The sequence below is a fragment of the Manis javanica genome, chromosome 1, assembly GCF_040802235.1.
Source record: "Manis javanica isolate MJ-LG chromosome 1, MJ_LKY, whole genome shotgun sequence".
Classification (NCBI taxonomy): domain Eukaryota; kingdom Metazoa; phylum Chordata; class Mammalia; order Pholidota; family Manidae; genus Manis; species Manis javanica.
The window spans coordinates 50,981,538-51,009,426 of NC_133156.1; the positions used below are offsets into that span (position 1 = coordinate 50,981,538).

The 27,889-nt window shown below is 46.5% G+C and overlaps 1 protein-coding gene and 1 long non-coding RNA gene across 2 annotated transcripts in view; one reads left to right on the forward strand and one right to left on the reverse strand.

Moving 5' to 3' along the window:
- On the reverse strand, positions 1 to 27,828 carry LOC118967803 (uncharacterized). Its single transcript, XR_005055033.2, has 4 exons — positions 27,734 to 27,828; positions 22,969 to 23,138; positions 6,408 to 6,479; positions 1 to 2,586 (listed from the first exon to the last, which is right to left on the reverse strand). It is a non-coding gene; the product is annotated as an uncharacterized lncRNA (long non-coding RNA).
- Positions 1 to 27,889, forward strand: part of KCNIP1 (potassium voltage-gated channel interacting protein 1) — a 335,952-nt gene that overhangs the window by 97,958 nt on the left and 210,105 nt on the right. The window lies entirely within an intron of this gene.

A 27,889-nucleotide genomic window follows, 5' to 3' on the forward strand; every position in this document is an offset into this window, starting at 1 on the left:
AATGTTTCAAATAAATAAAATCTTGAGTCAGTGCTACGTGGACCAAAAATATGGCCAGTGAGCTGGTTGTCACTTCTTAGGAGAATGTGTCTATATGGGTAGGAAAGCACATGGGGGGTTTTATGCACCAGACTTGGAAGGTGTTTCCATCCCTTGCTCTTACATTCAAATCGCATAGCACCCAGTTTCATGGTTAAATCTACCTGAAAGAGAGGCTGGGAAATGTAGCCTGGTTGTGCACTGGTCGTTTAGGAGCTTCAGTCCACAATAAGTGATCATCTTTAACTTTGGGAAGATTTAGAATTAAGTACAGAAATGCAGAAGAGAATCAAACACTTTGCATTAAAATATTTGTGTTTTTAAATTATTTATTTAGCTATATTAATGTTCTTTTAATGTTTAAGAAAATGTGGCCTTTTAGAGTCACAGATTAACTTTTCCATTCTAATGTAAAATGATTGATCAATTGATTTAGACTTCAGATTTTAAGTTGAAATCTTACTCAATTTAAATAATATTGGAACCTGTGAAAGAACATGTTTTACCATATTTATACGTTTAATAAATAAGATTTATAGTTGTTACTTAAATATTTGAAGTTTGTTAGATAACTGAAGTACTTAAAAAAGAGGTTCAAACATAAAATCTGTAAAAGCAGTTTACAATGTTTAAAGCAATTTAATTAAACACATTTGTAAATAAGAGGAAACATTTCTCAAAGGTCCCCTTAAAAATGACTGTTAAAATTTGCTAGACTTATAAATAAATAATAATATTTGTAAACTGAACTTCAAAGCTTATGGAAGAACATGGGTCTGTATGAATTTGTAACTTTAATAAATTGAATATTAATTTAAAAAACCAAGGAAACTGTTAATATTTTGTATGCCCAAGAGCTTCCCTCAGGGCATCAAATTAATAGTTTTTTACTATTAAAAAACATGTGGTTATGACAAGAAAACTCAACCAATATAAAAGGGAAAAGGTGACGCTCTGAAGCCAATTTTCCTTGGGTAAACATCATTACTAGTTTCTTGTGTATTCTTACAGAAATTTTCTTTGCATATATGTATAACCTACCCCACCCCACTATTTTTACACAAAGAGTTTTACTCTGTCTAATATTCTGGGCTGCTTTTATGCTTAAAGATTTATCTTAGAAACCTGTTCTGGTCTCTCATAAAAATAAAGATGACAATCACTCCCTTCACCCCTCACCCCATTCCCTAGCTGTGGTTTCATCTCTCCTCCAGGCCACGGCCCCAGCTGATGTTCTCATGGGATCTACGTCTTTCCCACTCACTCCACAAACCCCAGCGCAACAGGGAAATGCAGGTCCTCTTGTTAAAAATAGATTAAGGACTTCAAGATGGTGTCAGAAGGGCCCTATGTAACTGCGCAGGTTGTGTGTCCATAAAACCAGCCCTGCTGAAAGGTATCTCAAACTCAAGTCTAAAAAAGCATACCCCTCTCCCATTCTGCCACCAATCTGTCCTTTCTTGTCTTTCCTGTCTCCGTGTACGGCGCCACCACCATCCCCCTCTATCCAGTGCACCACCAAGCCCCCGTGTAGATTTCTGCTACCACTGCTGGCCATCCCACCTGCCTACCCAAGCATCCATCTTCTCTCACTTGGCCTATGCAATAGACTTCTTTCTGATCCCCACACTGCCTTTCTCTCCACATCATTCCACAGTCCCCACTTTGGCCAGGGGTCTTTTTTTTCTTTTTTCAAAATATGAACCCAGCTATGACAACTCATCCCCACTCCACCCCCTTCCCCACTATCCTTTGCTTAAAGCTCTTTAACAGCTTCTCATTGGAAGTCTATTTCCCACAATGGACGGTGCTCACCTCTCTTTGGAGATGAGAATGGTTTCCTCCCGTCCCTCTGTTACAGCTCAGGGAAGGAGGGAGAGTCAGGCAGGCAAGCTGCCGCAGTGAGTAGTGCCCACCAGGGCTTTGAAGTGAAGAAGCTCCACTCACCAGGGCACACTGTATCTCCACACCCAGCCTGGGAAGGGATGCTGCAGAAACAGGAACGCAGCAGACCTGGCCCCGCCCTGCTGGGCGCGGGGGTGTTCCTGCCTCCTCCCTCCCTCCTCCTCCCCGAGGGCACTTTCAGTGTCTCTGCTTCCCCACCTAGATATCTCTTTCCCTAGAACCCACTCATTTATCACCTTTTGATGAGCTCGGCCAGGCAGGCCATGTCAGGAAATTTCTTGGTGTTCATTTTAATAAAACTTAATTACTAAGACAGCCTCACAAGTCATAATACATTTAGTCGCTCATTTTTCACTTCTCTGTTGGAGGCCTCCTGGCAGCCAGGTGAGAGGAGTGAGGCGGTGGGGATGCGTCAGAGCCCCTTCTGGACCCCGCAGAAGCTGGCGTGGATGGAGCAAGCGAGTCTCTGACCCTTTCTCTTCCAGCCCACAGCCTTTCCTCTTCATACTAGGTGCCCAGGGTGTAGAGAGCACCAAAGGTGGAGTCGGGAAGCCTAGGACTAAATCCTGCTTCTACCACGGACTGCCAGACAGGTCTCCAGGAAGGCACTTCTGTTATCCAAAAGCCGTGTTCCTTTGATACCTTTCAGAAGCAGAAATGGTATAAAGTAAAGAAGCAATTACCATTAATTTATAGGGAAAATTTTTTGAGCATTCCTTGACTCAAAAATAACCCCTCTTAGGCTTTTCTGATACTCAGGACACATCTTGTTAATGGATGTCCAAAATCTATCGAGATAAGCACAGAGGCTCACAGACACAGTTCAGAGCTATGGCAGTTTGATGCTGAGTGAAGTTCCCGGGGAAGGAGGTTGGTGGCAGCTCTCTCCTCTCCAGCAGCTCATGGCAGAACAACTGCTGGACATTATTTTCACTTTTTTGCCTTGTTTTGTGAAAGTAAATCCTCTTTGGACTCCTTTGGTTAGTGAGAACAGATACTAATGTAGATGTTTCATAAAAGCAAAGTAGTGTGACTTAAAGTTTTGAAAATTGGGGGATACCTGTATGCAGTCTCCCTGGGCCTCAGTTTTCTCATCTGCAAAATGCGAATAGTTTTGATCCAAACCTGATGGAGCCATTGTGGGAGAGAGAAGCAAGATCTCAGAATGAGAGGCCTTCCCCAGCAGGCTGATGGAGACCAAATGGCAGGTGTGGAAGCTAGCCATGATGGCACCTGCCCCCCACCGCCCCCAACCTGTGGGTCAGCTTACCTGGGCAAGGGATGGGGTGAAATTGCAAGTCCCTGAGAATCACAGTGACAAATGACATTCACTAAGGGCTTTGTCTATTCTAGGCCCTGTGCCAAGGGCTTTATGTGCACAAACTCACTAAGTCCTCACATCAGCCTGAGTTGCTCCTAGTATTATAAGTTTGGTACTAGTATTATCCCTATTTCACAGATGAGAAAACTGAGACCAAGCCATGTATCCAAAGTTACATAGTTGATGGTGGAGGCAGATCTGAACTCTGGCTGACTCTAGAGGCCACCTTCTTATGGATAAGGTCATTTTCCTCAAAGAAATCAGTGAGGGGTCAGGAATTGCTATATTCAGGGCAACCTCATCTGGAAGTTGGGGAAAATGCAGCTGAACACCCAGGTCTCTGGCTGCACAAGGCGCAGTGCAGTGTGGGTGCACCAGCCATATTTACAGGTGAGATGGATTCCACTCTGACCACTTGATCTGCAAATCCCATGAGGGCAACATGGTTCTGGAGTCTTTACCAATTCATTGCCCCCTCATCACCCCACATCAGAGAGTGAGAAAGGACACAGGGTGGTGTTGGCAGAGGAGACATGTCCTATTAATTTTAAAATTAATTACAGTATATGGATCCAAAAGGAGAGAAGTCATTGTCCATTTATTGAGCACTTACTAAGTGCCAGGTCCTGTCTTGCTGTAAGCTTTATATATATTATTTCTGATTCTCAGAAGACTCTTGTGGTCAGTGGTATTATTTCTCTTTTTCTGATGAAGAAATTGATGTTCAGAGAGCATAAGTGATTCACCCAAGGTCATAAGCCAGGTAATGGCGAGCTGGGGGTGAGACCCAGCTCTGACCAACCTCAAAGCCTTTCTCCTCCATTGATCTGCTTCCCTCTGTATCATATCCACTTCCACACATCCATTCCAGCCTCACACTGACCACCTACTGTGTGCCAGGCACTACCTTAAGTGCTGTTGAACACATCACCACAAGCTGTTCTGCTCACTTCTGCCTGGGAAGTGGAGGGTCTTTGCACAATGGGCCTCAGTGATTTCTACTTTAGACACAGACAGGAGATCTCCCACACTGCTGTCCCAGGAACAAGCAGGCAGCTTTTCTTAGGTTTTTCTAAGTTAAGGGTTCTCACTGCTGGTGAGACAAGTAAACAGGGAAGATAAAAATAACAAAACAGAGGGAGAAAGTCACAAAGTTACAGTAAGTCTCAAAGTATCTTTCTGTTCTGCATACTCTCCTAGCAGAACCTGGGCAAGGGCCCCTGAGGGGACTCTCGTCTGCAGAGTTTCAAGACCCCTGGAAGGATGCTGGAGAAGGCACTGATTATTATCTACTCCTCTCCCATTTCCTACCTCCCTTCCCCACTACTTCCTTGCTAACAGACTCAATTGTGTCTACACCTAGCTTGGGGTGAATCCTAAATGACCTAATATCCCCTCTTTTCAGTGATAGGGTTAGGGGTGGCATAGGGCCCATGCTCTCTGGGGTCAGGGAGATGATATCATGGTTATTGGGCTGGTTTTGATTTAAACTGGTTTCTAATCTGCAGTTCCGAATTTTTAGATGCTCTTATCTCTGATTAATTACAACAGATGAAGAGACAATGTAGTGTACTGCTGCCTTCTCAATTCCTGCAGGAAACAACAGATTCTGTCTCTCCGTTTGGATGTAACTGTGTTAGTGTACCTTAGATGGCAGACTTCTGTTCCAATCTGGGTTTTTAACCCCCGCTTCATGGCTAATTAATTAAAGGTATACTGTTGGTAAACAGAATGAACAGGAAAGATTCTTGTTTAGCCTTAAAAAGCAGACACGTACTCAGTCTTGAGTTTTGAACTTTCAATAGTGGCTTGTTTCTAAAGTATAGTCTTGGGATACTGATAGGACTCAATGAAATGGTTATTTCTAGCCTGAAATCTTGATTGTAAAGCACATTTTGGTAAATAAAACAATTTGGAGAGCCATTCTCATGGAAAAACATTGTTATCTCACAAGCTAACATATCACTACTTTGCAGCAGCGTCTCAAATTCAGGAAAAATTAAAATATTCTCATCACATCCCAGCAGTAATGGTCAACATAAATAATGAAGCACAAAGACAATCTTGAAATGCAAAATATTTTATTATAACTGGCCTCCTCTGGGCCCAGAGATGAAGAAATTCCCTATACATTACCAAGATGTACAAATTCATTCTGGGATTTTTATACCTATCAGAAAGTAAGCATTTCTTTTTACGAGTCAAAGATATAACCACTTGTTTATTTCATGGGTTGGCTTATAACTATTGACCTAATAGCCTGGTTTAGAATAAAATTAATAGCTATTGGTCATTGTTTGTTCATTGAACAAATATGTTTGAATGCTGCTGTGTGCAGGACTTCTGCAGGCCACTAGAGAGATAGAGATGAAGCCAACATGGCCTCGTCCTCAGAGCTCATCTCTTCCTAGCCTTGTAAATTAACATTTGCAATAGAGTATGACAGAAACTGCAGTAGGGAACAAGTCGACCTGTGGTGGGGAGGCCTCAGGGAGGGCTTCAAAGAAGAAGTGCCATGGAGGTGGATCGTGAATCTTAGTGCCTCCTGGAGGCCTGGGAGAGCAAGTTGAATCCAGGACGCCTACATCCTTCAGTTCCAAGGGCACATCAGGGGAGCTGATCAAGATGTGGCTAGAAAGGCAGTGAAGGGTCAAATGATGAAAGGCCTGGTGGGCCAGGTAACCCCTGGGGCTTTACCCAAATAGACTTTATGATAGTCATGTTCATTTGATATCTTTTGTAAGTTCTTTGCTCAGTTATTACATAATTGTCATCAAGTCTCGTGGCTTGAGGGCCAGAAAGATATCACAGACAGAGGCAAAGGACAGGACTCCCTTTCATTCAACCCCTTCAATGGACTTGGAGAGGTGACAGCACTTGTGGTGGGAGGAAAAGTTTCTCCAGCCCTCAAGTTCCACGGGACACCTGCTGCTAATGACAGTGCTGGTGAAGGCCTGTGGACGCTCCCTCTGCCCATCCCAGGAAGTCCTCCTACCTCCTGGGCATTCAAGATGATCCTAGAGACCAAAGCCAGCCCCTGCCTGTGGGTTTACTGCAAGACTATGACTCAACTCCCCACGCTCAATTTCCCAGGGGCACCGTCTCCCTGTCAAGCCCAGTTTCCTATTCTCAGAATGATTACCTGCATTTCCAAGTATCTAGGTGAGCATTCTGGCATCTTGGGTTCCTTTTAAATAGGACACACTTGTAAGCTCTAAAGTAAAACAGAAAAGGTTCCTGTGAGGTGTTAGCTTTCAAGACTACGGTTCAGTGGTACTTTCAACGTACTTGGGGTGAATAAAAATGACACAGACAGCTGAACATTTCCTACAAATGAAACAGCAATACAGATCTGAGTTTCACGCATGACTCTTGAGGCAGTTAATGAAAAGGAAAGGAGAACAAAGGGTCGGCAGTATTTTCAGGGCATTCGCCCCCAGATGTTTCAATCCTGTTTCCTTTGGAGTTTGAAAGTGGGATTGCAAGTCACCTGTCAAGGAGGCATCAAACCAAAGAAAGCTGAAAATGTGGGAAGTTGCCATCCAGAGGACAGGCCTTGGGAGGGGACCTTCTCCATGGTCGCTAAGGGAGCTGGGATCTTGTTGCCTGGGGGTATTTTGAGGAAGTCACCAGCTGAAGGCATGGAGCAGTCAATGGCTTATTGTTTCCTACATGAGAAAATACTGCTTGTCTGGGTTAAGAATAACACTACCAGAATGCTAAGAAAAAAGAAGAGAGCATCAGGTGCAGGGGAGGCTGGCAGAGAGCACTGGAGGCAATTGGGTGGGAATTTAGGGGCCCCAAGGACTCCTCTCACCTTCTGCGTAGGACTCGGGAAAGCTCCATTTGATCCATTCCTTTGAGACATAAAGATCTCCCCATTTCTAAGAATCTCCATATTAAAATGTAAGCATAGCACAGCACATACAGGCAAAAGCAGTCAGCAGTCCCTTCGGGTTACAATGCAGTTCTACAAGGGCAATACTGCTTTCCTAGCCCACCCAGGGGCTCTGGAGTTTTGACCGATGCATTAGTAGATCCTTTAACGTGGGATGTTTGTCACCTAGAGAAACACGCACACCTGTCCATACTTTGTTTAGTATTCAACGTCCCATTCTTATGAATCTATTAAACAATTTTTCTCTGGACATTCAAACATTATTTGCATAATTGATATATCAAAACATATTGAACATTGAACCAACTAGAATTTCTTAAACTTAATAAACATTGGTTACAAAATCATTTAACCACACTCTCCAGAACTTTTAATGAACTTTTAATATGTCAGCCTCTTCTAACCACTTCAGACAACTAAAAAGTTAGCCAAAATGCACTCAAAACATCAGGATGATGGAAAAATATATACTTTTAATTACCTTTAAACCGTTTACAAAACTATAAAGATAACAGCTATATATTGGATTTTTCAAGATTTTTATTCTTATATTTTTCCAGAGTTACTTTCTTAGAATTAATGAAAGTTTTGTAGGATTAGAGTAAAAAAAATTTTTTAAAAGATCCAGTTTCTTCCAGAACTACAAAATAATGTCTCAGGTTAGCAGTTTTGGGGATACTCATTCTTAACTGGGACCCCAATAAAGGGTCTTCCAATATCATTATACTTTTTACTAACCATTATTAAATGTGGCCTCACAAAGAAGGTGAAAGTCCATGCCTTTCACATAAATCTTCTTTTCTATGACCAGAGGGTTTTCCTAAAGTGATGTGTTTCAGCTCCTAGGGAACCAGGGAACAAAAATCAGCAGTGTGCTGTCTTCATGAAGGCATTTGGCCAATTCAAAGAATACTGTCACATTATTGGTTCCCTCTTGTTATCATGCATAACTACTAATTTCTATGTCTTCCCCAAGACCAGTAGATGTATTCAAAATCCACTCTTTCCTCCTTGAGAGGATGGAAAAAAGTGCCCCTCTACTTAATTAACCAACATATGTTTAATGGAAGAAATAATATCACTCATATGTAATACTAGGCAGCTATTATGAAACTATCATGTTCATCCTTTTTGTTCAATTTATAGCAACTTTTCTCTTTGGAGCTTCATTAGGAACTTATGGCCCGTCACAGATTTCATGTGTTGTAATTAATTGTAGTTATCAGTCTCATTTGATACTCAAATTTTCAGAGCTTGACAAATGGAAGCCTCTTTAATCCAGCCTTTTGGTCTTTTCAGAACTATGCTATGACATAGCATCCTCACTTTCTCTCCACAAAAGGAACTCCCTTCCTACTTAAGGCTACCCTCCAAAAAGACCTTGTTTCTTTCAGTGGAGAAAAGTATTAGAGACAGAATCTGGGCATCAGGAACACGTGAGAGCTGCTGGCTGGACAGCAGCCCACTGTTGCTGGGGTCACTTTTAGCAACAGAGGTCAGAAAATATTTAAATTTTGAGGAGTTCACATGGATGTTTCTGATTTAACTTTAGCATTGTTCAATTATGTTGTTCTGATTTTAAAAATTCAAATATCTTTTCTCAATGATATAACAGTTTAACTGCTCATCCAGGGTGTAAATTACACCTCGTTTTTCTTTTGTTTCCTATTAACAAAATACATACATATAAAGTGCTTAATATTTCTCATTAACCTGTGCTCAGTTGAGCAAAGAATGTAGAAGATTTACATCTAATCATATCTCCAGGGGCTTATGTATGTGGGATTTATAACCATGACAGAAGAAATGTTGAGGATAACCCCACTCACCTTCTATAATGGTTTCTTTTTATAGTTTATTTTAGCATGGAAGGAAGGGCCTGAAGATCCATGGAGGGCTCTTTTCTGAGCAGTCCACATGGTCATATTTGAAGTGCAATTGCTGTTTCTCGCTTCTGAGCCCTTATTTCTAATCTTATTCTTTGTCTATGTGTATACTAAAGTGAATTTTTGAATCCTAGTCCTTCATTAACTGCTAAAGCATTTTGCTTTCCTCCAACATGGTTAATAGGATGCTGGCTGTGGTTATGGGATGTTTACAATCTTTATCTTCCACCAAGCATGACATATTGGCATTTCCTCTAGGAGTGGTGTATTAGGCCAATTGAGAATACAGGACATATTAATACTTTTAAAAGAGTTGCTAGCAGGAAGAGACACAGTCTGCTTGGACTGTGCTCTGACAAAAGATCTACCATTTCAGTGGCACAAGACACTTCCTGTGTGATACCATTAATCGTCCCCAGTGTTGCCTTCCTTCTGTTAGTGTAGATGTTTAGATCAAATTCATATCCTTCCCTAGGTTCAAGGAAGAGTGGACTGTTAGCCAGGGATTAGTCAATATTTATTAGCAGGAATAACAACAATAACTCTAACAATGGCCAACTTTCTATTCCTACTCTGTGCCAGACACAACATGAGGCTCCTTACACAGCTCTTACATCATGAAAGGATTTTATGATGTACTTACATCATAAAATTACATCATTACATTCTATATTTTATGGCATAACAGTGCCATAAAATTTGTACAGTTATTTCCTCCTTTTACCTTTGAAGAAATCAAGGATCAGGGAACCCAAGTAATTTCTCAAGGACACATAGCTGATTAATGGCAGAGCCCAGAAACAGGCATATGGGATGTTGGGATTTGGGCACATTGAGCCATGCCAAAAGCCATAGTACCCGGAGACTCTGAGGTAATCTGTTTTTGCTGGGGATCAAGCATTGATCATTTAAAAGTCCATAGAATCCTGGCAGAATTATGGAACACTGTATCTGATTTGCTGTGAGAGTCGAGCAATGTCCGAAGCCAAGCCTGTCGCGGGTTGCGGGTGGGGTGGGGTGGAGGGCAGACGTGGACCAGAACAGGGACAGGAAGAGAGAAAGAGGAAGAGGAAAACAGAAATTTATTACCTCCGAAAGTATAATAACTCTTCCTCCAATTTCCCCTCCACTGACAGAGCCCTGATCACACTCACAGCCATAGTTTTGGAAGACGGATCAGAAGAATTATTTTGCTATTCCTGTACTTGTCCCTTTGGTCTGAGAAGTTTTCTCTGGCCTGACAGTATTCCAAATAGGCAATAACTAGATTCCATGGGTCCCCTGGCAGACTAAGCCTAAATTATAAACTCTAAATATCAGGTGAGAGAAATAGCCTTTCTTCACTTTTGTCTAGTCTTGTTTCCAAATGTGAACGGAGTCACGAACGGGTCTTGCGACTAGAAATCTGGACAGTAGGGCAGCGCAAGTACTCATTTGCTGTTGAGATGGTTGCTCGTTTGGACTGCACTTACCCAGAAGCAGAGTTGCAGGGGACTGTGACGGGGAGCTATGGGTCGTGGTGGAAACAACCTAGGGTGGCCTGAGGCTGGGAACCTTCTCACTAAAAGGACCAAAGCCAAAGTCCCCACTCAGGGGGAAGTGCTACTGTGTGCTTTCTGTGATCATCACAGTGACATTGCTCAGATCTGCATAAGGTAAGCTTCCAAGCCCCCTCAAAAAGAGCTAAACCAGCCTCTCCATTTTGACCATTTCTTCTGTACGTACATACATATAAAGTGCTTAATATGTGGACTGTATGCCACAGTCCCTCTTGCTTCTCTTCCTTTAAAAACATCAAAATTGTTTTTTGGAGGGGAGGGTGCAAATCTCTGTATAACTCAGGCAAATGTCTGTTGATTTTTGTGCAATGGAAGGTTCTGGGCTAATGGGTATGATAATTCTGGAATCAGACGGTCTTGGGTCAAATCCCAACTCTTGGTCTTCTAGCTTTGTCCCTCAGGTAGGTTACCACATGCCCTGAGCTTCACCTGCCCTATTTGCAAAGGGATTGTGAAAAATACCTCTGGGGGGTATATTCTTAGCATCACAGGGTTCAAAAATAGGCACATTGGCATTTGTTCATCTGTAGACGTTTCCTGGGAAGGACCAGGATGCTGAGGGCACATGTTGAGCCACGCCCATCGCCATCCTTGCTCTCGTGGAGGTTCCAGTCTACTGGGTAAGAGGGAGGGTGATGGTAATGAGAGTACCTCACCAATAAATGTGGTATTATGACTTTGGGAAATGCAACAAGGTAGAGATAGGTGATACTAAGACAGTATGAAATGGGGATTGACCTGTGGCTGGAAAGGAGAGCAGCCATTTTCCACTTCACTCTGCTTCTGAGAAACAGGAAGGGCAGAGACAAGTTCTCTGATTCCCTATTAGCCTAAAAGAGGCAAGAGAGAAGCAGTCACTTCCAGCCACCCATAGACACGTCAGCACTATTCCACAGTCCATGGCCCTCCTGGCCATTTAGATGAATGCAACCCCAATGGGAATGACAGACTCACTCATCCAAAACTTTCCTTCTACACGCACTCACCCCTCTAGGCCCGTCTCATTGTCCCTGTGACCTTTTGAAGGTGAGTTCCTGATGAGCATTCTCCCTCGGATCCCCAGGGGTTGTGGCAGCCAAAATGAGTCACCTCACAAATATAGTATGTTTCCGTAGGGGGCGGCCGTGGGTGGAAGCATTTGTAGAATTCACTCCACTTTAATAGAACACGTAGAGCATGTCATACATCAGAGAGCACAAACAAGCCTACCAGCCCCGTGACAGCTCCGTGAGCCTTGGCTGGCAGCCCCCAGCAAGCACACGCCTCTGCCCATCGGGGAGGCTGGCAGGAGCCGGGAGGTCCCCGGGTGCACTTGTGTTCTGTCTCTCCCTCCGAGGCTGGGGTGCCCATGCTCTCTCACTCTCTCCATCCCCCTCTTTCTCTTCATTCCACTTCTCTGTTCTGTCTCTGTGTGCCTGTTTCTCTCTCTCCTTCCTCTTTCTCTGGACAGTTTCTTTCTCTTCCTCTTGAAGTCTCTTTTTTCCTACCCCACCTTCTTGCCTCCGTCTCTCCCCCTTCTGCCTCTCCCTCTCTCCCTCCTCCCTCTTTTCCTCCACTTCTCTGCCTCCCTCAGATCTCTCAGTTGGGCCCCTCTCTCTACCTTCTGTCTGCATTCTGTTCCTCTCCCTTCTTTCAACCTCATTTTCTCTCCATCTCTCCAGCTCTGGCTCTCCTTTCGGATCCTTCCCTGTCTTATTACTCCATTTGCTGCCTGCCACCCTGCCACTCCCCCATCACCAGCCATACTCAGTGGGGGTCAGAGCTGAGCCTTCACTCCCCTACCTGACCGCTGGCCTGCTTGGGGCCTCTGGCCTGGGGCCTAGATGAGGATCCCATCTTCCTTACAGCTGGTGGTAGTGTTTGCACCCTCACTGTACCTATAACTCCCCCCCACGGCCCAGCTCTGGGCCCAGGATCTGCACAGAGAGGGTGGCTGCTGACCCTGAGCTGAGCCCTGGGGGTAAACAGCACCCATCCCCCACCCCCCACACATGCCACCTTCAGGGTCACGTGGATTTGCAGTGACTATTCTGGGAACCACCTCCAGGAATCTGTGCAGGAGCTGGGGCAGGTTTGAGTCTCCCTGGGACCCACGCCCCACATCTCAGGGGCTGAGCCTCTGTCCCCTTCCCAAAGGAGTTGGTGAGAGGGGACTGCTGAGGACACAGTCTCGGAGGAAGGCAGGCAGCCGCTGAGCCTGGCACGTGGAGAGGAAAGCAGGGAGCCCAGGAATAGAATAACTGAGCCCTGCCTCTGGACCACATCCTTGGCCCCAGGCCCAGGCTTAGATCACGGCTCATCTCAACTTGACTGAAAACTGCCTGGACAAGATCCCCTATGCTGTTCTTCTAGACTGGGCATCACTGGCAAGACTGGAGGATCTCCCTGGGAGGAAGGAAGAACAGAGATCTTGGACTATGTCAGACCCGGCGCCAGGCTTTGTCCCATGTGCTTCTTATTTAATCCTCCTAAGAAGCCTAGAAGGTGCATGCAATGGCCTGCCCCAAACAGATGGGGATGTTGGGTTCAGGGAAGCTGACTTACTTGACCAGAGCGGCCCATTGGAAGCTTCAGAGCCCTGTCCAGCTCTGTTCCCTGGCACAGCAGTCTGTGGTCCTGACAGCTGGGGTAGGGGTAATGCTACTGCTGTAATGAAGACCCAGCTATTCAGTTCCAAGAACATCAGGCCCCTGCTCATATTCATTGGTTGGGCAAGGGCCCCAATGCTCTCCTGCCGATCTACCTGCCAGCACCTATTCCCCCTTTGTCCTGTAGCAGGACCTGGACTATGCAGGATCTCAGGAGTCCTTAAAATTGACCCCACAGGTTACCCATTTGTGTGTGTGTGTGTGTGTGTGTGTGTGTGTGTGCGCGTTCCTGAGCAGGGGATTCACAGAATCATCAGATTTCCAAAAGGGCCCCAGGAAGTCAGGAGCCATGACATTAGGCAAAGCTTCTCAAGAGGGGAGACATGCTTCCTAGTCTATGGCCTCCTGCCTGGTGCAGAGTAGGAGGTTACTGAACATGCCTGGCAATGAATAAATAACACTTAGGGAAAGGTCCCTTCCTTCAAGGGTTTGCCATCACAATTCTCTATGAAGCAGTTAAACAGCAAAACCAATTAACATATGGTTACATGTGAGAGGAGAAGAATAGATGTCTAAGTACATATTCATGTATCCACTCATCCATTCACCCATTCCCGACAAGGAACCAAGCCCTGTGCCCAGTGTTGGGTCTTCAGAGAGGCAAGCAGTCCATGCGACTATCAGATGTCTCTGGATATAGAGGGAGGCAATGTAGTAAATCAGGGAGGGCTTCCTGGGGGAGACGTGAAATGAGTAAAGCCTGGAGTGAGAAATAGCATTCAGACAAATGGAAGAGAGGCCTGGGAAGGGTGTCCTGAGTGTGTGTGTTGGGGAGGACATCAATGTGAGCAGATAGATGCCAAGCCAAACAAGGACCTGGAAGAGGGAGAGAATTAGCACACCAACCATCCCTGCAGCCCAGAGAGGACTTTTTAAGCCTCCAGGAGGTGACGCCAGGAAGCAGCTGTCCTGTGTCTAGCCAGGCTTATTTGTGATAGTGTGGGGTGTAGTGACCAAGCTGGAGCACAGGGCTGAGCTGAACAGGGGGAAATAATGACCTCAAGTCAGCAGGGCACCAAGCACAAGGAAGATTTCATTAATGTTAGAGAGGAAGGATGAGCCTGCTGCCCAGAGGCCAGAGGGCAGGGGGTTGGCCAGGCAGGGAAGCTGACCCCATGGCCCTTTGGGGGGGTTGGCAGACTCAGAGGCTCCTGGAGCTAAAGGAAGGGAAGGGAGAGCATGGCTCCCTCCGTTCCCTGGCACTTACCCCAAAAGATGGAGGCCAGCTCCAGAAACAGATAGAAATTCCCCCTGAGAAAGGCCAGGCCATGCTACAGGCAATCAAGACTGTGCCCTGTGGGCAGGGGCTGCCTGGAGGGGGCCGGGCAGACCTGGGCCATGCTGACCTGAGCTAACAGCCTCCTGCTTGCAGGTCCCATAGCCAGGCTGGCCCTTCTAACCTCCCTCAGTGCCCAGGGTCTCCGGGGAGCCACCCCAGGCCTGACCCTCTCTCCATCTTGTTCAAACCCCATCTCTTCATTCCCTGCTTTCTTCACTCCCAAACACACACCCATCTAGTTATGAGCACAACACTCTAAATAAAACTGAGGCATTATCTGGGACAGGGATTCTGGGCCCAGAACTGTGCTTGGTTTTGGAATGTAAAGGTAACCATCAGTCCCATTCCTTTCCCATGGACCACTTGAGAACTAGAGGGAGATATCAAATGCAGAGGAGGTTATACCCTTTATTATTACTGGGAGCTACACTGGGGCATGGGGTCTGGAGTCAAAACTTCTAGCTTTATGAAGTGAACTTAGCTACTGGGTCCCAGGCAGAGCAATTGGAGAACTGGGGTCTCCTGCATGTTCCTGGTACCCCACAGCTGTGTGTATGGGCCCTGATACCTGCCATGTGCAGGGGGCATGAGCTGCAACCTATAAACCAGGCAGCTGGGAGAAGAGGCTGAGCTACAGGATTTGAGGGCCATTTACCAGTCTCCCAGTGGCATCATCTCCATTCCGCAACTGAGATAGGGGTTCAAGGGGTGAGGAGGGGCAGCAGCCCCTCTCCTGTACTTTGGTCAATGCAGACCTGTTGGGAACAAAAGCATTTTTCCCTTTTGCTTGGCACTTTGCAAATATCTTCTAATCAATTCCTCCTGGTGACTGTTTGAGATAGGTGACAGACCCTTTCACCCACAGGGGTAGAGAAGTGCAGAAACATTAAGGGATGAGGCCTTGTAGTGTTAGGGCTGGAGTTATGCACAACTCCCTGACCCAGGGGTCTGGCCTTTTCTCCATGGCACATGGTCAACCATGCCCAATGTGCCAATCTCTTCAGAGAGTTGTTAGAACCATCTAGATAGCAACAGTAAGCCATGAGAAATACTGTGACTTTGTTTGAGTTGCTTAGTCTTTCTGTTCTGGCTCCTCAGCTGCAAAGTGAAGGCATTCACAGTGACTGTGTTGAGGGGCCTCCAGGGCACGCAAAGCTGGAAAGCCCATGTCTTGACCCAGCTGACAGCTCTTAGTCCTCCCCCTCCTGTTTCCCTCCCTATAATTCTCCCATGGTGATAGGGTACAGGGGGATGGAGCGACTGCAAAGGAGGAAAGGAGAATTCCTCTGCAGTGATTAAACAGTTCAAATGCATGTAGAACTGGTGAGATCTGAACAAGGCCTGTATGGACACCAGTCTCCTGGTTTTGATATGGTCCTATGATTATGTAAGATGTTACCATTGAGGGATACTGGGTGAAAGGTACACAGGACCGTTCTGTACTATTTTTGCAACTCCCGGTGAGTCTATAATCTTTTCAAAATAAAAAGTGAAAAAATATTCCCCTATGTTCTCCCCTCGCTCCTAGCATACAACTGAAACTCCACCACAAGGATGACAGACCCTGTGCAACCTGGTCTCCCTGGCCTTCTCTGGAACCTCTCCCGCTCGCTTTGTGTGGTCCAGCCCCAAAGCCCTTCTCTGAGCCTCAAGCCCACCCCGGGCACTCTTGCAGGGCCATGAGCCTTGGTGTCTCCTTCACTTCAAACTTACCCAATTTATCAAATCCTAAGCATGAGTAATTCCTGCCTAATTTCAGAATCAACCACCCCCTTTCTTCCACCTCAGGCAAACCTCTTCAGCTGTCTCCCAGGGAGCCCTCCTAGGTCCCACTAGTGCCTACCATCATCAGAGATGATATTATTGTTTCTTTACTTATTTACTGATTTCTATCCCAACCTCCCCCTCCCTATGAGTGTGGAAGTTCCAGACAGCAGGAAAAATGTCCACTTTGGTCACTGGTGTATCCTAATACCAACAACAGAGATACATACATATGTGTGATGGGAACTGAATATTTTTTAATGGTAGATGAATGAATGAATAGATGGATGGATGGATGGATGAATGGTTGAATGCGTTATATAAACAGCATTTGAGCACCATTAAAAAGAAAGTTACCTAGTGCAGAAGTTCTCCACTCATGCTATTATTTAATTATTTAATAACAAGACTCACAGTATTATTTAAACACAAACAGCCATCTCTCTGATTTACTGAAGGTCCTAGGCTACTCTCCTAGTTCCCTTCTCTCACCCTTCCATGCAATTCAAGTCTCCAGTGACCTTACTTCCTCCTAATTACTAACCTAGCAAATCTGGCTCACAGTATAATGACAATCATTTGCACTTCAGTCTGAATTCCAGGTCAGAACCAACTTCCTCTAGATATTTATAGTTTAAACGTAATTTGATATTACCTCATCTTAAGGGAATTTCAATACAGAGGAGAGAGGTCCATTTTGGGACAAAGATGTCTTCCTAGGCTCACAATATTATGCCTCATAGGAAGCCAAGAGCAAATTGTGATCTGATTCTGGAGGGGTGGTTGTGACAGCTGAGGACAATTTTTGGTACTTTAAAATAAACAAGACCTTTCCAGAGCTCTGAATTACATTTCCAACTCTGTTGTTCTCTCCCTAAATTTCTCTGAGCAAACCTCTTTCTCTCCCCTGACCATTTGTAAAATTAGAAGCCCAGCTATATGTTATAAAAAGTCCTTTCTAGCTTTGAGTACCATAACTCTAAGAGAGATATTGCTTTCTGGGGAGGAGCTCTCTAAGTCTGTGAGAGGATATGCACATTCAGAATCAGAACCTGGGGTGTAAGTCAGACCTTTCCCCTACTCTAGCCATTCAGTTTCTTCTGTAAAAAGGATCTGTATTCCCAAGCAACTTGAGTTTCCCCTCCAACATGGGGCTTACTTGGGATGGTCAAGCCTTTGTGTAGCTCTGGCTGCTTGCACAAACGGTTTTTCAGCAAGGCAACCATGCTCTGCTTCCTAGAATGTTTAGTAAGTGCACTTAGGTTTGCAGACATCAGTGGGATATTAGGAGAAACTTCCTAGCTCATGGTAAAATGCTAGGTCAGCTTGCATAGAGAAGCCCAGAGGTTCCATCCCTGGAGATCACTGGAAGAGTCAGTTGTTTGGTGATGGTTCAGTCACTCCCTACAATCATCTATCACAGGCGTTATCAAGGCAAGTCATCCACAATGGCTCCATCTGCTTTCTCCAAAGTCTGTCCATATCTAGGTTTTGGAAATCCCTGAATGGGACTTGCTGTGCCCACTGTGGTACTAGTGTGAGGGACAGACTGTGGCTCCAGTGGAGCCGGTTAAAGAGAAGGTCCCTGCATGAAGTTCTGTGTTTACAGTGGTATTCAACATGAAATCCCTACTGTTTTTCAAGACCCAGCTCCAGCATCTCCTTTTGAACAGCCTTCACTGACTGCCCTTCCCCACCTCTCTACTTCCTCTGGGTTGAATTAGAAGTCTCTTCTCTGTGGTATGACCTCTTAATTGATTGCAACAGGCCCATCCCTCTGTCTTCAAATTGTTTATATGCTGCTCTGTCCCCATGGGACTATGAGCTTCCTGAGGGCTAGAACCAAACCCACTGCACCTCTCTCTGCACCTCTGCTACCATCAAAGGATAGGGGGGGCAGCGCAGGAGCTCGGTGGTGCCAGCCAAATCGCTGGAGGAACTGGCTGGGAGTGTGGACATCACAGATGGCTGATTCTGGGGACTGGCAGTGTGAGAACCAGGTGAGGAGCCCTGGTCTCATCTGCGGACTTCCTTAGCCTCCTCTTACTTGAGAGCCTCAATTCCTATGAAATTGCATCAAGTCCTAATCACACACCAGGCTAAATGCTCATCTGCATAGCATCCTCCATCCAGAAGAGCCCTGAGCTGCAGGCATGAATACCAAAGCACCCTGCAAATGCCAGCCCCAGAGAGACACACACCTGGGCTGTCAGCTCCCCCGGCACCGGCTTGAGTGCCCAACCCCTTCACCTACTAGGGGACAGCCCAGTGCAAGAAGGGACAACAGAAACAGAAATGATCTTGAAGTGCTGCAGTTGTCAAGGCAGCAGCCTGGGAAGGGAGCCCCCGTATCAGGGGGATGGAGGAGAGGGCCAGTCTGGCCTCTCTGGAAGGGTGGCCCTGGGGTGCTTGGGAGGAAGTCGGTCCCTGATCTTGGAGGTGCTGCCCTCCCTTCCACTGTGCTAGCAGCAAGCCCAGCCATCTGGCTGCCGGCTTCGGTGTACCTGTCCCATGATGTCCTCTAAGCCAAGACAGAGGCTCCTCACAGTCATTCTCCTCTGACTTGGGCCATCATCCTGGAGGACAGGTGAGTGCAGGGCTTCCCATCCCCCACCCGTTCTTCCTGGCTCTGTTTGGATCCCCCCACTTCCTTATCTTCCCTGCCCCATTCCCCACTTTTCTTCCCTGTTGAGTAATAGCTTGCGCTTGGAAGACAGACAGAACTGGGCTCAAACCCTGACTCTATAGCTCAAGCTTTATGGCCTTGGGAAAACCACTATACCTCTCTGAACCTTAGAGTGCTACTCTAGGAAATGGAGACAAGAGCAGACCCGGGAGGTAATGTGAAGATCATTTTATCAGAAGCTAAGAATTTCAGGCAACTTCTTGTGTGTCAGAAATGTTAGTTTGCTTATTTCTTAAATTGACAAACTTAATTTCTATTCCATGTTTCCATTCTTCTTGAGTGTGGGGAGAAATGAAATCTCAATAAACTCAGGGCACCCCATTTCCCCTAGCATAGCCTGAACATTCTTCTGGGGGACTTATGAAGCGTCACGGTGTGGGGTGTGCTTGGCCTCTGATGTGCAGCCCATCACCTCTCCAGGCAGGCAGACCCCAACATGTCCTATTGCCTGTGCATTTTGTGATCACTGTGTCATCCAGGTCACAGCTAGAACCAAGGTTTGCTGGTTCTCTGGATCTTTCTGAGTCATGCCTGTCTTGGGTGCAGAGGAAAGATTCTTTTCCTTGCCAGAATCAGAATGCCCCTCTCAGAAAAGATACAAAGTTTATTGGAATGTACAATATTCCTGCCATATAGGGGACTGACAGGGCTGGGAGGGGGATTCAGGGCCATGTCCACTCTCTCAGGCTCTACATGGGGAAGGGGCAGGTTCTTCTCAGCCCCCAGTTCCCTCAAAATCTGGGGATTCAGTGTAAACAGTTCTCCACATGAGATGGGTCAAAGACAAACCCTGTTCCTGTTGTTAACTGAGCCTGTGTCCTTCCAGGCCTTTCATCTTAGCAAGTCAAAATCTAAGAAGGTGACCCCATTGTTTCCATGTCATCTTTGCCCCAGGTAGTGAATGCCGCAGGTTTCAAGTGTGGGAAGGGTATGCGGTCACAGGATAAAACAGGAGGAACATCCATTGTTGTCTTGTAGTTTTAAGTTACCGCATTTCTGCAGCCCTGTCCTAGAGTCAGCCCTCAGCAAGATGAGAGCCATGACTTTTCTCCCTCTTTCTGTCCTCCCTCCCTGTTCCTGGGTTCTCTCCCTCTTCAGGGTCCAATTGCAGCAGCAGCCTTGCTGGGAAGCTGGGAGCCTGTGCTGACAGGTTCAGCGAGCCATGCAGGGCCAGGGGCACGCTCATTGCTGGCATGATTACTAATCATCACACAGCACCCACTTCCCCTCCCTGCTCACTTCCTCTGGGGTCTTCAGTCTATAGAAGCCACGGAAGGAAACAGACTCTGTGCATCCCCACAGGCTGAGGGGCATGACTGCAGCCCCCAGGCACTAAGGATAGGGGAAGCAGGGGGACTGCACCTGCCAGTCAGAGGGCCAGGACTTGGTGCGCTCCCCCTCTGTATCTGTTCCTCGACTCCAAGAAGCTACAACATACCTATGAGTCCCCAGTGAACTGCTACCTCCCATAGAAATGGTGCTAGAAGAAATGAATTACTATAGCAGCAGGAGAGCTTGGGGCTAGACAGGAAGTGTGGGCTCTGAAGTCAGAACATCTAAGTTCAAAGCCAGCTCTACTACTTGCTTTGTGACTTTAAGCAGGTCACTTAACCCCTCTGTGCTTTGGTTGCTTCATATATAAAAGGGGAATGAGAATACCTACCTGATGGGGTACTGAAATGATTAAGTGGGACCAGGTGCATGGCTGGCATGTAGTAAATGCTCTATAGATAATGACTAACATGGTGGCTACCATTGTTAATATAATTATTATATAATCCAAGGAGAATAAAGGAAGGATGTGAACACAGTTGACTCCTAGACATTTACCCAAGAAGATTATAGATTCATATTCTGTACACACTTTAGAAAGGCAAGAAATTCTGCCCATGATTTCTGTGCCCATTACCCCAGTCACTTCGGCATTGCCTGACCATCCTGTCACAGCACTATGGCGATTGTCCAGGGCCACCCCCACCCCACCTTGGCCTTGCTCTGCCCAACTCTCACCTCCATTCCCTCTAGCCCCATCTCTTTCTACTCAGGTCCACTCTTGATTTCTCCACCCAACATCCCCCCTGACCTTTGCCCTAAACTGATCTAGACCCCTGACCTTGCTGAGTCCAAACTTTTGTTTATCCCCAGGACTTTGGATGGGGCTGGCTAGCCTGTCCAGAGTCAAGGGCTGGTTTCCTCAGCAGCAGAGTTAGAGAAGGCCTTCCCACTGTTTCTTGGTGAAGTATGGGAGGTTATAGCAAGTTGCATATCTTGTCCTCTTAGACTGTGAGTTTCCCAAGCCAATGAACATAAATTTTTGCAACCCCAGAGACAAGCTCAGGGAGTGATGAATGAAAGGAGACACACACTAAATGCACTCACTAAATTGGGACTGAATGAACAAGTGGATAAAGGTTAATGATGACTGACACCCTTCACTGAGCCTCACAACCTGCCAGGTACTACTCTAAAGCACTTGAATCCTTCTACTCATTTAATCCTCACAACAGTCCCAAGAAATAGGCACAATTATTACATCCACTTTACATATGTTGAAACTGAGACTCAGAGGAGTTAAAGTCACACAGCTAAGAAATGACTGGATCAAATCCCTTACTATAATCATTCCACCTTAGAACAGTTTCTTAACCAGGTGTCCATGGATATGCTTCCAGTGGGAGTGTCATAAATCCTATAAAATTTTATGCAAAGTGTGAGTGTGTGTGCTTGCATGCATAGTTGGCCTCGGGAGAGAAGATTCACAGGTTTCACCAGATACTTAAATGTTGTTTGAACATACTTGAATCCACCCACCTTTCCACCCTTCCTCCATCTGCCCATCCTTCCATCATCCCTAGAGAGCCATTTGATCAATTTCATGATCTGCCTTGTGCCTGGCCTAATGCTGGCACCCATGACTTCTTTGTTCTCTACAAGGTCTCTACAACACATTACATTGCTTTAGATAATGAAAGTTGAGATGCTCTGGTATGTCCTTCCCCACTCCCTGGCTCTGGGCAACTCAGAAGGGTTTTACTGCCAATGTCTGAGTTGTGTGGGTGGCTGTACTCTGTCTGAACTCATTCCAGCCCCTGGTGGAGACTGTTCCAGTGCTGGAGCATGAAGGGGGAACCCCTAGGGCAGTGCAGCCATCAGGACATCAAAGGCAACCCCTGTGGCCCTGGATTCCCCTGTGGCAGTCCTGCTCCCTCAAGGGGCCTGATCAGTCTTGATGGATGAGGCCATGCTTGATGCATGTGGCCCAGGAGAGGCACTTTCCAGGTCCAAATCCTACAGCAAATCCTTTTCTTCCCCTCAAGGCGGAAGGGAAGAAGGTATTTGCAAAGAACACCAGAAGGTGAAACTGGGGAACTGAGTTGGCATTTTCTGAGCCAGGACATTTTCTGTTCCAGCCAGGGAGACCCTGTGCCATGCACATTTGCAATCTCAACCATTTTCAGCCTCACCCTGCAACTGACATTGGAGGCATAGTTCTGCTTTCAGACTTGGGAAATTGAGGCTTTCAAAGGTCAAATAAATTGCTCGAGGTCACAAAACAAACCCAGTATTTGAAACCCGATCTCCTGACTTGAAAGCTGTACCCATTTCTCTGTCCTTGAAGGATCTATATGTACTTGCAATATAACTTTGTAATTTGCAAAAGATCACCTTACCTAGCTTCTTACCACACTAAACTCATCCATCCCTTTTTTGCAGCCCAGCTTGAGTACAGTTTATAGAGTAGTCACTGCTTGTCCTTGGGGCATATGTTCCAAGACCCCCAGTGGATGCCTGAAATCGCAGATAATACCAAACCCCATATATACTGCATTTTCCTATACATACACACATAGATAAAGTTTAATTTATAAGCTAGGTACAGTAAGAGATTAACAACAACTAATATCAAAATAGATCAATTATAACAAAATACCATAAGTTATGTGAATGTGGTCTCTCAAAATATCTTAAATATCTGTACTCACCCTTCTTCTTTTGATGATGTAAGAGGATAAAATGCCTATGTGATGAGATGACATTAGGTGAATGACACAGGCATTATGACGTAGCACTAGGCTACTACTGACTTTCTGGTGGTACCTCAAAAGGAGAATCATCTGCTTCCGGACCACGGTTGACAGGGGGAAACTGAAAACTAAAACCACAGGAAACAAACCTCAGAAGCTAAGACAAGGGGGTACTGTGGTAATGATAAGAGGATCTGACTGTCTTTAGCCTTAGACCGCCTGAGGGCAGGGACTCCTGCCTTTTCTTGCTCATTACTGGTACACATATTTAGAATAGTGCCCAGCTGATAGATGGTGCTTAATAAATATTTTTTGAATTTATGAATGAATAACTAAATGAGCCCCAGGGCATATAATAATAAAGGACATTTGCAGAGGGCTTTATAGAGAGATGCAGCACTTTTTCTTTACTTCACTAATCTTCACACTGACCCTTGAAAGGTCCCTGTTCATGTTTCACAGATGAAGCAGCCCAGGCCCACAGGCACATTTAGTAAGTGAAGTAGGAGTTGATCTTGGGGCTAAATGATGGTGGCCTTTTCCCTGTCCTGAATGATCACAGTGTGAGTATTTGTGGAGCACTTAGGATGTCCTGGGTCAGGCTGAACCACGGTGGATGCAGGCTGCAGAGAGGGGTACATGCTTTGCTTTCTAAAAGCCATCTATTTGAAGAGGCCAGACTTATGCATGTGGAACATTTGGGAAATGGTACAAGACAGCAGCTAGCATAGTGCTGAATTGCACATAATCAGGTGCCAACCACATTCCCTTCCTTAACTAATCTGAGTCTTTTAATACCAGATGGGGACCCTGAGAATAGATTTCCTATAAAATAGATGAAGAGCAAAGATGGAAGCCAAGGGGAAGGGCTGTGGCTTATTCATTTTTATACCCCTCCAGCCCAGCATGATGTCTGGCCCATGGCAACAGTGATAGTGGCAGTCCACCCTCCATACCTGGCCACACTATGTGCCAGGCACCTCCTGAGGGCCCACATCACTTCACAATGCCTCATGGCAACCTTACAAGGTCAATGGTAATGCAGTCCCAGGAAGGTGAAAGTAGGGTTCTAAGAAAGTGCTCATCAGGCCCAAAGTCACACAGCTAAATGGGGCAAAATCAGCATTTGAACCCAGATATAGCAACTCCCCCAGATCCACACTCTTAATCTGACACTGCTGATTCCATGTGTGATGGAGACACACTGAACTGCTCTTGCCCAAAAGGATGGGAAGAAATATGGCTGTGGTGAGAAAGGGAGAGAGGAAGAGAATGAACATAGCTTATACATTACACAGACAAGCATGTGCATGCTTAAAAAGAAACCCTGCAAGTCTCTGACCGTCTCATCCCTGCCTCCTCAAACAGCTTCCCAGGGATACCCTAAGGAGTCCTATATGGGTGCTCATGTCAGACAGAAGAGAAGGCCTTGACCCATACCTTGAGGGTACGGATGGGTGCTGTGGTTGTGTATTAGTTTATTCAAGCTGCTATAACAAATGCCACAAGCTGGGTGGCTTAAACAGAAATTTATTTCCTCATAGTTCTGGAGACTGGAAGTCCAAGATCAAGGTGCCAGAAGGGTTGGTGTCTGGTGAGAGCTCTCCCCTTGGGTTGCAGATGGCTTCCTTCTCCTTCTCTTAGTATGCTCGTAAGGCCTTTCCTCCATCATGTGTGTGGGGGTTAAGGGGCCTCTCTGATGTCTGTTCTTATAAGGACACTAAGGACACTAAACTCATGGAATCAAGGCCTACCCTTATGACTCCATTTAACCTAAGTACTTCTTTAGAGGCCTTATCTCCAAATACAGTCATTCTGGGGGTTGGGGTTTCAGTATATGAATTTTGGGGTAACACAAACATTCAATCCATAAAAGCTTAGATGAGGGAGGAGTCAGAGCTGGAATGGGGCATTAGCTAGCTCACCTTCCAGAGTAGAAGGACTCACAGCCACTGAAGCCCAGTTTGCATAGGGCTGTAGCGAGTACACCATGTCACGGACAGCAGGACAAATGGTCCCAACAGTCAGGGGACTGATGGGGACTCCCTCTCTCCCCATTCTGTGTTGTGTTGCAAGTCTGAGAGGCAGGGAGTGGATCTGCTGTCTTTTTGTTCTCTCTCATTCCTCCCACTTACTGTGTATTCCTTCTTAGATGCATTCTTTGAGAGCATCTCATGGGGGATGTTTGCAGCATCATACAGTGCATGTGTATGTCTGTTTACCTGTAAATAATTCCTACCACACAGGGCATCAGCAGGAATAGATGAGCTATTGTGTGTGTAAATATCTGTACATGGTAGACATCTGAATGAACAAATATTTGTTGAGTGAATCTTTATTTGGGAGAATGTGCATCTTCCTTTGACGGGCAAGGATGATCTGATAATCATCAGTTTTTACTTACTAATTAGGTCACTGAACAAAAAAATTAGTTAATTCATCCATCAGCTTACTTTGCATCCCTGTCAGAAACCAGGGGTTAAGCAGACAGTGTAGAGCTAAAGCAGTAGCAGTCCTGGCTCTTAAGGAATTTTCAGTCCAGAGGGAGAGACAGACAAGGAAAGAGAGAATGAGATCCCAAGAGAATGAGTTCTCTGTCGGGAAAAAGCCCCAAGTGCTGCAGAAGGCCAAGGCAGACACCTACTCTGGGCCAGAGAGGGACTCCAGGAAGAAATGGCAACTGAAGCAGATCGTAAAGAATGAGCAAGAAGCAGGTTATCAGACAGAGAAAGGGGTGAGGGACAAGATCCTAGGCAGAGGGAACAGCATGGACAAAGGCCTTGAAGCACAACCATGGAAGGTATATTTGGGGACCAGTGAGTGAGTGTCTGTATGGCTGGAGCCTCAATAAGGGCAGCAGGGAGCAGGGGGATTGTGCATATCTTTGTGACTTGGCTTTATTCCACTGTTCAAAGGTAGCCATTGCATACTCCTCCAGAAGCACTTTACCCTTTCCCCTGTGTAAAATGGAGCAATTCCTCTGCTCTCTGCTTTTCTAGAGGGGAGTGAAGAAGAAGAAATGAGAGAACAGCTTCCAGAGTTTCTATAAACTTCCCAGTGTGGGTCCTGTTCTCCAGGGAGTATGGATATCAGCAGAGCCCTGGGAGTAAAGTGGCTTGGTGCTCCATCCAGTGATGTCTGAGAAGCCTGGGGGCTGGACCAGCCTCTCCCCAGCAAAGATCCCTCCTCTGTTCCTTGAGTCCTGGCCATCCAAACAGGTGACCTCTGGCCTCAGCTCCATCCCTATCCTCTTCTCCAGCAGGGAGAGCAGGAAGGAGGCAAGGACCAGCCCTACCCATCTTGCTCCGTCATCCAGAATTCCAGGCCTCATGGATATAGATAAGCCCCAGCAGTTAGGAGAGCTGAAGCTTTGAATCCGGTGGTACTCAGAGGAGAGCTGCCCAGCTCAGTGGCCCCCAGTGGCCCCATCTGCCAAAAGAAGGTGGTGATATTGCTGTGAACTCCAAGTTCTAATCCCACATCCTGGTTGGGTCACTTCAAGCAAATTTCTAATCTTTGGTGAGACTCCATTTCCTCTCTGTGATGATTAGACACCACGCATCTCACTCACAGGGCATGTGGTGATGTGGATTACAGCAATGGGCAGTGCAGGTGAAGGAGATGGAGGTTACTAAGTGCACCTTCCCTGTTGCACAAAGTAGGCCATGTATTTGGAATTGAGAAAGCATGAAGTGCCAAATAGGTAAAGAAAACTACTGAGGATCCCTGGCCAAGTTGCAGGTCACCTATGTCCCTGAAAGGATAGCTAATGGGCTGGAATGAGGGGAAGCAGCTCCTGACTGACCTTGTGTCCTTGGGATAGGACTGAGTGCCTGTGTGGCATTGAGCCTGTGTGATGTGGTGACTGTGGTGCCATTTTGCACTGACTGTGTGTGTGTCTTTGTCTTGTGTGGGGTCCTATAGATGCACCAGTGGGTGTATTATGTGCTGCATGCGCCTGTGTGTACAACAGCAATGTCTGTGTGGGCTTGTGGGACCTGTGCCCATGTGTTTGTGTGCCTATGTGTTCCTGTGTGTTTATGAGGCCATATGTTGGGGGACTGACCCTGTGACCTGCAAATACGTGCATAGTGGGAACTCAGCCAGCTCTGGCCTGGGGGAGGGGTAGCTCCTCCACAGGCTTTCAGGGAGTAAGCCTTGCATCTCAGCACCATGGAGAGCTGAGGAGAACCCACAGGGGCAGACCCAAACTTTCCGTTTTGGGTGAGAAGCCCGCACAGGGGTTTTGGGTCTGTGTGATCTTCAGTGAGAACTCACAGCAGGGAAACTGCTTCCTAAATTCAGCCGTTACCCCCCTCAGCATTAACTCACAGCCTGCCCCCATAGCTCATGGCTAATAAATTGTTATTGGTGGTGAGGCGAGGGGAGGATGAAGGAGGGAGAGAGGGAGGAAACAGAGAAAAGAGAACGCAAGCTCCCAAACAGAGGAAGGGCTCCGTTTTCCCCCGCAATTCCCTCCCTTGGAACGTGGCCCTGACACTGGAGGTGCAGGAAGGTCCCCTCTTCCCAAGACAACCTACGTGGATGTCTGTTTTCCACCCGTTCCTGGGTGGGGCAGACTTTTTACCCCACCCCACGAATTCAGGCGGTGGGTTAAATAACATTTCCCTTGAAGTCAAATGAAATAACACATCTCACACAGGGACACGCGCACACACACACCTACTGCTCGCTGACCCCCACCCTTTAGCCAGGTACCTACCTTGGGTTTGTGCGCCCAGGCCCCCGGAGCCTCGGAAGCCCGCGCCCGGCGTCCCCGCGGGCGCGCAGGAACGTGGGCAGCAGAGCCCTGCCCGGCGCCCCTCGTGGCGCCCGGCCCCCGCTCCGTCCCTCCGGGGTTCCCCGCCGGCCCCTCTGC